This window comes from Cydia strobilella, chromosome 25 (genome assembly GCF_947568885.1).
Source record: "Cydia strobilella chromosome 25, ilCydStro3.1, whole genome shotgun sequence".
NCBI classification, from domain to species: Eukaryota; Metazoa; Arthropoda; class Insecta; order Lepidoptera; family Tortricidae; genus Cydia; species Cydia strobilella.
Window position 1 is genome coordinate 5,485,201 of NC_086065.1, and position 12,551 is coordinate 5,497,751.

General features: G+C 33.3%; 1 protein-coding gene across 2 annotated transcripts in view; it reads right to left on the reverse strand.

The window, feature by feature from the left end:
• Positions 1 to 4,238, reverse strand: part of LOC134752828 (homeobox protein invected-like) — a 103,612-nt gene extending 99,374 nt beyond the window's left edge. For both annotated transcript variants that reach the window (XM_063688587.1, XM_063688586.1), the window contains exon 1: positions 3,716 to 4,238. The gene's annotated coding sequence lies outside the window, so the exon portion shown is untranslated. The remainder of the gene's footprint in view (positions 1 to 3,715) is intronic.
• Between the last annotated feature and the right edge of the window lie 8,313 nt (positions 4,239 to 12,551).

Below are 12,551 nucleotides of genomic sequence, written 5' to 3' on the forward strand. Positions count from 1 at the left end.
TTCAATGATTACTCAAATCAATTCTGATTTAGAGTCCATACGGGATTGGGCGTGCAAATTCGGTTTGAAGATTAATGCCCAGAAGTCGCAGGCAATTGTCATTGGTGGCCCTTACTATGTAGCTAAGCTCTCGGACATGGTGATACCTGACATTTTTTTTTTATGGGACTAAAATCCCCTTTTCCTCTACTGTCCGAAATTTGGGTGTCATCATGGACCAGACGCTTTCCTGGGAACCCCACGTGGCTGAGGTGAGTAAAAAAATTTTTGGTTCCCTACACTCTCTTCGACGACTTCAGAATTTCCTCCCTCTTCGTACCAAACTGACTCTTGCCCGCTCTCTCTTGCTCCCTCTACTAGACTATGGTGACATTGCGTTCTTGGATCTTAATGAGGAATTGCTGAATAAACTTGAGCGCTTACAAAATGTCTGTATCAGGTATGTGTATGGCCTCCGTAAATACGACCACATTTCTAATTTTCGTAAGCAGCTCGGGTGGTTACCGATCCGCCAGCGCAGGGATGTGCATGTTCTGTCGTTGCTTTTCAACATACTCTTCAACCCCTGTTCCCCATCTTACCTAACCGAGAGATTTAACTATCTGGCTGAAGGAAGTGATCACCGCTTACGTTCTAGTGCTAATCTTACGCTTGCTATCCCTTCGAATAAGTCTCGAACGTACGCAAATTCATTCACAGTGCGCGCGGTGAAGTTGTGGAACGAGTTGCCCCTGTCGCTCAAACGGTCCCGGTCTGTAGCATCACTCAAAGTTAATCTGAAAAAGCTTTGGCTTTCCCACGAACTGTGATTTGGTTGAGTGCTAATATATATATATATTATTTATATATTATATATATATATATATATTTATTTAATATTTATTTAGTACTATATATTTATGTATGCTAGTACATATTTATTTTATTGCATAATGCAATTGATGTATTTTAGTTATTCGTAGACGTTAATATTGTAGTTTTCCTTCTTAAATATTATTGTACGTTCTGTAAGTTTGTCTATCTATCTAATTCGAATTTTCCACTCATTTACTCTAAGGTTAGCTTCAAGAAATCCCTTATAGGGATAAGCTCGCCTTTGTACCTAAATTTATATGAATTTCATGTTATCAATTTTTGTTTTGTACAATAAAGTGATTTACTACTACTACTACTAAAATATATTATCTGTGAAAATTTCAACTGTCTATATGTTTTATTTATATTTATAAGACTTAAAAAAACTAGCAACACTTGAAATGTCATTTTAGTCTACGGAATAAAAAAACAGACGATAAGTATATATTTTTTCTTGGTTTAGGTATTGTTTCTAACACATTGATTAAACTATTTTAACGAAATTAGCAAATATTTACAAAGTTATCATTTTATTAATATTTCGCTCGGAAAGTAGTTGAGCGTAACGCTCGAGGCCTGTGCGAGTAGGCATACATAACGGAATGTAACATTAAGTAAGTGGTTAAATTATAATTTATTTTTTAAATGTCACAATTGTATGCGCTTTTAAGTAATCAGATACCTTTAAAAATCCAGCTTATTCCTGTATTAAAATTATTATGTATTAAAACCAGTAAATAGGGAACTCTATCTATCCACCAAAACGCCCACCGAGGGTTCCGTAGTTTTTAGTATTTGTTGTTATAGCGGCAACAGAAATACATCATCTGTGAAAATTTCAACTGTCTAGCTATCACAGTTCATGAGATACAGCCTGGTGATAGACAGACAGACGGACAGCGGAGTCTTAGTAATAGGGTCCCGTTTTTACCCTTTGGGTACGGAATCCTAAAAAACGACAACAAAATTAAAATCTGCCTATTAGGTAATTTTTTTTTAAACAGTTCATTGTTGAGCTTCCATTGTCGACTCCACTTCTTTGCTTAGTCACCAATTACTTAAAGAAACGGTTCTAACGAGCTTAAATAAGCTTTAACAACCATTTAACGTTTACGTAGGTAGTTGTCCTAGTTGTTAGTGGTCCTGCTTATGAAGCTAAGGGTTCTTGGTTTGAATCCTAGTGAGGACTATTTTTTTGTATGATATGTTTGATGATTCAATAAAAAAAATGCAGAAATAGGGGTTACGTAGTTACATTTCTTAGCATTAAGTTAAGTGACAGTAACACCTTTGTTTTATAGGTATGCTTCTGTTTATTTAGCTAAGTATTTGTTTATACATATATCTATATATAATGTAAAGTATATCTAGTCGCAAGCCTAATTAAGCTTACTATGAGCCTAAGTTAAATAAATAAATAATAATAAATTAATAATAAACAAGTTGTAAACTAAATTATTTGTTTATTTGATAATTAGGTAAAGAATTTAGTAATAATTTATAGTGTTTCCTAGAAAGTGGCTACAACAGTGGATAAATGAAAGAACATACATAATTATATTAACTTTTATTCAGGGACTATAATTTTATATCCACAACGCAGGTTTCGTCAGGTGAACACAAATATAATACTAATAATAGTTGCAAGACAACTCAAATTCAAATAAATTTATTTTAGGTGACCCACCCATACCAAATTTAATACCTGTACACGAACATCATAAATTATTATTAAAACATAATTATCATCCGCCCCTAAGACTGTTTTATACTTTGAAAAAATATCTACGTTGGATATTCAATTCCTATATTATATCAAAGATAGATATAATTCCGTAATAGATGGATACAGTCTAAGGAAAAAACGTGCCTCGAAAATCAAGAAAATTTGATTCTCGTTCAGAGGGCGCTACTAGTTTTGGCCTATAGTCGTATAGATGGCGTTGACGGTTTCGTTTGTTATTTAACAATTTTAACGCATATCAGTGAAAGAACATGGGTCAAAATCATAAAAATGATTAATGCAAATTAAAAAAAATATTTATCTATATTTAAATACATTCTATCGTATTTTTATAAATCTTCATTTTTAGTTTTAAAGTGTGTCGACAGATGGCAGTGAATTTACTGGGGTTACAAAATTTACTATGACAGTACCGCTCTAAGTCGTGCCTCTTTGTTTTGCTCGACTTGGCGGGGGCACTGCCGTGCCCTCAGATTCATTCGTTCATTAATTTATTTCTATAACAATATGGTATCAGAGATTAACATAAAATTACTTAATTTAACTTGATTATATCATTTTTCGATTGCCATATTCTATTTTTTGTTGACTTTATTATATATTATATATAATACGTGGTACGTGGTGGTGGACGTGGTAACGGATTAGATATCACTTAAATAATTAGTAAAATTATGCGTTTAATAACAAACGAACACCTACCTAAATAGGAAACAAACCTTGTTAAAATAATTAGGAGTATTGATTTAATGATTGGTTATTCATTCAATTGTTAAATCATTATTACACCTTATCATGTAACGGTTATTTATTTTTGTTTCAAAAAGGTAAAATTACAGGATGTTTTCAGAAGCGGTTTTAAAATTAAATTACACACATCAAATCAGCTTACTAAAATATGACAAGCAAAAATGGTTAACAAGAAGGGTTAGATTAATACAGATAATCATAAATCATAATAATAAAAGTTTCATAGGAACCACCATTCTTAAATCGTCATGTTTTTTACAAGGAATTTAATAGCCACAATGTATGCCTACTGATTTAGTTTTTCTCTTTAATCCTACTAAAATGTGCGCAAATTCAGCCCTACCCTGGAAACTTACTGAAACTTACCATACGAAATCCTTCCTATAGCTTCCAAAATGATCCGCCGAAAAAAACACACTCACTCACAGCACTACAAACATTAAAAACCTAATCTGTCAGAAAGCGCGCCAATTGGCGCTGGAAATTGACAGGTTTTCTTTTTAATTATTATTTTTTTAAACTAGAACGTACGCGGGTCGCGAATGCGGGTACCGACTGGCAAATACGATCCGTCCCCCCACCAGTGAAGGCGTGGCTCGACCGGGCCTCTGCGAGGCGTGGTCTGCCTCAATAGCTTTTTTCTCCATAGCCCCATACCTACAGACGTCGAAATTTCACCCGCTTTATTTTTACTTTATTATAATGTAATGTATATTTGTTTGTTGTATTTAAATAACAGTGAAGTTGTCATTTCGTCAGTGTCCGTATGATTTCGTATCTCAATTTTATTCTTTAATATTCGATCGCGGGTTAATGTTGTTTGTTATTAATTTATTCTATTTTGTGTGCGTTTTAATATTAATAAGGGATTGTGTCTGAAGATGTTGTTTACATGTCTGTATTTGAAGGTGTAGTTTAAGTAGGTACCTACTTTTTTTTTTAAATAAGGTTAGGTTAAGTTGTTTATTTGTTATCTGCAAATATTTTTAAATTAAAAAAGCTTTTGGGAATAACTAATTACAATGACAAATATTGCAGTAAACTTAGGTACCTCTTTAAGATTAATTAATTACCTATTGTTTAGATATATGTAGTTATTATGAAGGTAATATATTTTAACTATTGTCGTGTATTATGTGCAATAAATTTACTATAAAAAATACAATGAAAATGATGTCATTATCGAATTAATTGATTACTTGATTACCTATTATATAGATATAGGTATGTCGTTATTTCAGCCATTATCGTATCGTGTGTTATAAATGTAACACCTGTCCTATCATGTACAGTACCCGGTACTGTACATCAAAAGTTCAAGTTCACCATTTGTTTTCGGTACAAATGAGTACTTTTGTGCGATATTTTTTTCCAGTTCGGATGTTAAAATTTGTTTCCAACTGATCCATTATTGTTTCCAGAGATGTTTTTGATTATTCAGACACAATTTACGTACATTTCTAAACAGTTCATTCGCATAAATCTTATAGGCATGAAAGTGACCTGATTATCGAATTATTTAATAGTGTTGTGTAGATATTTATGACGTCTGACGGGTGTAAATTTTATTTTCTTAAAAATTAAACGAAGGCCGTAGATTATCTTATAATTGTCGTATCTAATGATAATAATATTCGTATGCTTATATGGATATTATCAAGTTACAATTGATTTTTTTTAATCCGCAACGCAGGCTTTGTCTGGTGGCTACAAATGCAAATCAGCAACATGCTTCGTCCCAAAAAAAAACAATAATGATATCCGCAACAGGCGTCGTCATTTTAAAATTAACATTATCTTTAATAAGGTTATGTTTAAATGTCTAAATATCAGATTTTTTTCTAGCCTAATTAAGTCCCACTGCTGGGCAAAGGCCTCTCCCCTTGATTTCCACGATTCCCGATTTTATGTTTCCTCCGGCCAGTCATTTTATTTTAGTTATTTTTTAAGTCCCCGGCAAGCTCGGCCGAATTTCACCTTCCCATACAAACGGAGTTTCGTTCTCATTTTCAAACTACGTGTTGGATTGAAATAAAACTTTACACATATAATGAGATGAGATCTAGGTCTGTAATTAGTTTATATATGTAGCTTCCGTTTATAAAACAAACGAAATAGAGCAAAAATAAGTTTTGTATGAAAAACTTAAATTTGCTGTATTTTTTACTATGGTTATCTGAAGCTACATAAAGTTATTACAGACCTAGATAAATAAAATAAATAAATTAAATAGATAAATATTATAGGACATTCTTACACATATACCTGATGTACCTTTTCTTATTGTATACAAAGTTTCAGAGCAATCTAGAGAAATGGATAGGAAATTAAATTGTTTGACTGTAGGTATGTACATTACACACATAGACTTCTGCAATTATAACCAAACTCTTGGGATTTGTCGTAAAATAAATTCATAGTCGAATAAAAATCAATTAAAATACTGACACCTTCATTTGTTATTTAAAGCTACTTGGTATTGGTAACAGAATCTCACTCCCCTTGACTAGACGTTACTCACCCCGGCGGGGGCGAGGGGGGGGGAGGTGATGAAATAAAAGAAACACTCCAAAAGAGGGCACTTTTTAATTAGTGCCCGTTTTTTTAAGTGTTCTTTAAGACTGCGCGCGTTTAGACAGACAAGTTGGTGGAGCCAGTATACTCTCCTAATGGCGGCACGCACGCGGGTGCCATTGTAGGTAAAATCCGTCGCACGCATCCTCGCCTGTTAGCGTTACTCATACTATTTTTCGTTAATTTGCTCACCCGCGCCATCTAGCGGACGCACAAAAAGAGATGCTAATAGTTATTGTACACCAAAGATTTATATAACTCCGTCGTATGGTCATATAATGCGAAGGCCGGAAAATCATGTCATCAGAAAATGACTATCCATGAATACTATAAGAAGAGGACGAGGAAGACCACTTACCTCATGGACGAAAATTATTGAAAACGATACTGGAAAGCCTAATCTTACGCAAGGAAGACGCTTAGAATAGAACTGCCTGGAGACTCGGAATAAGATAATAACGGGAATAGGCGAGGAGGAACAAGAAGAAGAAGAAGAGTATATTATTTATTGTATTTTTTTATGAACGCCCTATGGATTTGACGCATGTTCTTTCACTGATGTGTTAAAATTGTTAAATATCAAGCGATGTCGTCAACGCCACCTAGCCGAGTATACGCCAAACGTGTGACGCCATCTATTCGAGTATAACTTTTTCTTGATTCCGAATCAAGTTTTTTCCTTAGACTTTATTTATCTTATACGGAGTTACATATATCTCTACTATTATTATAAAGTGCACGTTCATGTGCGCGTTGTGATTTACAGATCCTTATCCCTACAAACAATTTTATTTTCTATGATATCGTAGAAAAAACAAATCCACTGAATAATCTGGGGTTTTTGAATTTTTTTGGCCGGCAATGTAGGTTCCCTCCAGGTTTAGCCCCATCGTTGAATCTTACGACGCAGCGGCCTCGGTGATAATCTGCAACAAAGAAAATATGAGTAAATAAAAACAGTACTCACGTAAAATTTTACATATGGGTAATTTTTGAGCTCTAGTCAAACTTCTAAAGTTATTCTAGCTAGTTCGTTGTTGCTAAACCACTGCAAAGTTAGCTTGTACGGACACTGGATGAAGGGGTTAGTTACTAGTCCCACTCAACAGCCCCATCTAAATGAGGCACGGCGTAGCTCAAAAGAAAAGGGGAAAAAATACGCCTGTAACTTGCAAGATATTCTTAATTAAAGTTTTTTACAAGTCACTTTACACTCTTAGCTCCTGTTTTAGGGATCTCCTTGTTTATGAGACACTCGCCCGCTTTGGCTTTATTTTTTAAGTTTAAAAAAAGTTGGGAGTACCGAACAAATAATTTTGGATAAATTAATTGATGAAAACTATATGTAATCTTACAAAATCTTACAAACTTTTATTTGACTCAAAGTGGTAATTCAATATTTTAAATGCTTATCCGTAAACTTTAAAATAAGGTAATAAGTTAAGTCAAATTTCAATTTTCTAATAAGTTACATTAGAAAAATAAATAAAATAATAAATAATTCAGACATAGGCAATGACTTTCGTCAGGAGAAGTGATACTGAATGACAAATATGTAATTGGTAGGTTCATCTTGTAAGTCGGTATAATATGAAGACAAAAACCATTAAAATAAATAAAACTATTTTCATTCCTGTAAAAATGTTTTCTAGAAGGTACTATTTCTTAAGAAAGCCATTACCTGTAAAAATTGAACTCGAAAACTTTTTTGTACTAAGTATACAATGACCGTGCAATTTATTTACCAACCTGTACCTCTGAGAGTCTAGTAGACTTAGAATTACTTTACCGATTTTAATTTAAAAAAACTTAAAATTTAACATCGTTTTAAAAAGCACATAATATATGAGTTATACTAGAGCGGTACTGTCATAGTAAATTTTGTAACCCCAGTAAATTCACTGCCATCTGTCGACACACTTTAAAACTAAAATTGAAGATTTGTAAAAATACGATAAAATTTATTTAAATATAGATAAATGTTTTTTTTTATTTGCATTAATTATTTTGATGATTTTGACCCATGTTCTCTCACTGATATGCGTTAAAATTGTTAAATAACAAACGAAACCGTCAACGCCATCTATACGACTGTAGGCCAAAACTAGTAGCGCCCTCTGAACGAGAATCAAATTTTCATGATTTTCGAGGCACGTTTTTTCCTTAGACTGTATCCAGCTATTACGGAGTTATATCTATCTTTGGCTATACGCAGTAATAGGTTGAGGTAGGTCAGCACCTAACACAGGTAGGTATATCTCAAACTAGTTTTTAAACACTTCGGTGTTTATGTTAAATAACGCCATTTTGGATAGTTGGGTGACGCTTAGTATATTCATAGGTATATTTAAAATTAAAATACCTACCTTTACTTAGTCATAATTATGCAGTAGGCAGGTAAATAAATACTAATATAAAATAGCCTTGAATAAGTCTGCTTTTTAGGGTTCCGTACCCAAAGGGTAAAAACGGGGCCCTATTACTAAGACTCCGCTGTCCGTCTGTCTGTCTGTCTGTCTGTCAATATCTCATGAACCGTGATAGCTAGACAGTTGAAATTTTCACAGATGATGTATTACTATAACAAATACTAAACACAGAATAATATAAATATTTAAATAGGGCTCCCATACAACAAACGTGATTTTTTGCTGTTTTTTTCCGTAATGGTACGGAACCCTTCGTGCGCGAGTCCGACTCGCACTTGGCCGGTTTTTTATTACTAAAACTAACTATAACTGTTTTGGCTTATGTATGAATTTAAGTGTAATTATCTATTTATGTTACTTTTCGCTGTTTGTTTCCCATTATCAATAAATAATAATAAATAAATAAAACATCTGTTTAATGAGATACTATGTATGCAACAGATAAAATTTAGTACCTAATTAAAAATAAGAATGCGTATTAATCGATGTTTTTCCATTTTATTTCAATAATATTGTATACCTAAATTCATAAACACACCTCAAAAGGTTATTTAGATATTAACGTCCAAAAATCGACATTTTTATCACGTATTGACCTAGATATTTCAAAAGTTCAATTATGGCATCCATTTGGTAGTTGGGTGAATATAAAGAAATAAATCAGAAAGTAATATTTTTTTATCTTTTTGTTATAATTTTTTTATTAATTGATTGTATTAGGAACACTTGTAAGTGCCTGTAATAAAAATAATAGCAACAAAATTGATGACAGCCTATATTTATGTGGTCTTCGCGTGAATATATGTGACGTTTTCAACCAAAAGGTACCACATTGTCGCATTGTTGATTTCTAATTGAATCTATATGGAAATAGCGCCTTACTGACAAGCGACAATAAGTACCCTTTTGGTTAAAAATGGCACATATGTAGTAAAATACCACCCTTAATTTTTTTTAATCTGAACATATCTGGAACAGCGGGGCGGGGAGCGGTGCGATAACCTTGACGCGAACGTGCCCGAGCGAGCAGCAGCCGCTCTTAAAAAAAAAAAGCCTTTTATTCCGACTCATTATCTGTTTACAATCTAAGGTTAAATCTAATATTATATTGATTAATTTTAACTTATATCTAAACACTATTGGTTTTATTTTTATTTGAATGAGCGGACCTCCTCGTGAGTAAAGGCCTCTCAGCGGCCGCTCTTATAAGCGCTTAATAATTTCTGTACAAAAAGTAATGATATCCCATCAAAAACATAAATGTGAAATGAGAGCCAAGTTCAATATATTATATATGCCTTGGTTGTTGACAACAACAAAAGAAGTGAGAACTAGCCAAGTCAAACCTTATATAGGCTTCAATATATTATCCTAAGTTTTAAGAAAGAGGATATAATAGGATAGAGCGGTACTGTCATAGTAAATTTTGTAGCCACAGTAAATTCACTGCCATCTATCGACACACGATTAAGACTAAAAATAAAAATATCAAAAAATGTATTTATATATGGACAAATGATTTTTTTTAGTGCATTAATTATTTTTATATGATTTTGACCTATGTTCTTTCACTGATATGCGTTAAAATGGTTACATAACAAACGAAACCGTCAATGCCATCTATACGAGAATAGGCCAAAGGTAGTGGCGTCATCTGATAGAAAATCAAATTTTCTTGATTTTCGAGGCACGTTTGTTCCTTAGACTGTATCCATCTATAACGGAGTTATATTTATCTTTGGTTTGTAAAGATGTGGGAATTGATCAATGAAACCACCTCAGTTGATTATAGACTGATTTATTATTTTCTTGCATGCCGCTACAACCTACCCTACATCTTAATCTACCCACATATAAATACTGACAACTCCCCTTTGAAAAAACAAAAATAACAATTTTTTACATATTTGTATTTTACTTTAGGACATGAAAATAAATTATATTTTGAGTTGTTATAACATTTTATATGTTGCTATAAATAAATTTCAGGACTGACCATTGAACTTGGCACCCATTTAGATCTCACTTCTTTTGTCGTTGAAGTCAAACCAAGGCATATATAATATATTGAACTTGGCTCTCATTTCACATTTATGTTTTTGATGGGATAAACTTAAACGTATTTAGTTAGATACCTACTAGGTACATAAATATGTAGGTACATACCTACCTAGCTTAAGAAATCCTATTATTACTGTACCTACGATAACTAGAAACTTGCATTAAATCCTCAATTATTTTTGAAGTGGTTTAGTTGCACAACACAACATAATATTCCATGTTCTCTACGAACACGCTGAAAACCATTTTGTAACGTTTTCAAGCTATCGTAGTCTCTCGTTCCTATTAATACCCGCATAATAACGTATCAACTTAAGCACTAATGAGCCGATACAGTTTATTATAACCATCAATCAAAAGATCACGCGATACTAACACGCTTCTAAAACAATTATCCGCGAACTCTATTAAAACTAGATAAAAAGAACTAAAAAACACATAACGCCAACCTAGCGGCTGTAATGAAGACCGTACGTCAAAGTTAATGATACGTATCGATCTTATTTGCAACAGAACATCGTTTTGCTGAACGCTCTGATATGGATCTAGAATACAAATACAATTTTCAAGATTAAATACGTTTCGTGTTGATGCTGCCATCTAGTGGCTAATAGATGAAACAAGATAGAAGGCTTTATTTAAACGGCATCTAGAGGCGAATAGCGGTACTACATACAGCGATGCCCAGCTTGGCTTCGTGTGTTTGAAATTATAGTTGACGTGTACGTAGTTTTAAGTATAATGTAGAGATGACGCTTTAATTAGAAGATTGAACATTTTGTAATGTTGCCGTTAGATGTCGCTTTGTTCATATATTTTTATTTACGTATATGTATAAAAAATTCAGACTCAAATCTTTACATAAGTAGAGTTAGACCATGGCAAGTCTGCAACGATTTTAATAGCACACGCAGTGCAAGTGTTATTTATACGTCATAATTTCATAGAAGTTTGACGTTTAAAATAACACCTGCACTGCGTGTGCTATCAAAATCATTGCAAACCACAGAAAATATTGTATTGGTCAGATGACAAAGTAAGTAATCTTAAATGCAGGCAATCCTCATAATCATAATTATTGTTCAAGCACCATCAAGCGATTAAAAATTATCTTAACAGGTACTTAAATAAATTGTAATTATAGCAGTCAGCCTCGGCCTGTTTAGAGTTCACTAATCCGAATAACATCTGGGTTAAAATGGTGGAAATGGGAGGTAGGTTAATTATTATTATTAGCATTTTGGGCTTACCCATAGGTTTGTTAAAAAATAAAATATAGATTTGCTTGCTTTTTGCGAGGATGTGAAAACTAGGAATAATTATTTGTTTGACAAGGGGGCAAAGTTGTTGTTTACCTCCTATTGATACTTTGATAGGTACCCGAGCAAGCGTAAGACTCCAAAAACCGGCCAAGTGCGAGTCGAACTCGCGCACGAAGGGGTCCGTACCATTACGCAAAAAACGGCAAAAAATCACATTTGTTGTATGGGAGCCCCACTTAAATCTTTTTTTACATATTCTGTTTTTAGTATAGCGGCAACAGAAATAGATCATCTGTGAAAATTTCAACTGTCTAGCTATCACGGTTCATGAGATACAGCCTGGTGACAGACGGACAGACAGACAGACAGCGGAGTCTTAGTAAGAGTAGTAGTTAGCGGAGTAGTAGTAAGAGTCTTATAAGTAAATGAAACACATTGTTTCCTCAAATTATTTTATTCCATTTTAACATATTATACACACACATTACATTTCAGTGGGTGAATTTATTATTTAGATTCTACCTACCGTAAAATGGGGTGAGTGGGAGCAAAACTGACATTCAAACCTCGATAACATTTTATTTTTACATATGCAAACTGAATGGTGTAGGTATATAATAAGTGTTCCGGACGTTTGTATTTTAGTTTTTATTTTATTTTGGGTAGTTCTATTTCATAACTGACGATAAACAGGAAATCCCACCTCACCCCGTAGTCCCTCGTAATTGGGGTGAGATGGGTTTTCATACAAAGATGATTTTGGAAGATTGTTGGATCGATTTTTTTTATGAGTACTACTATAGCTCCATTTTAAATTGGAATACATTATTTTTGTAGCAGTAGCCTTAAAATTCCATCTCACCCCTCTCATCCCTT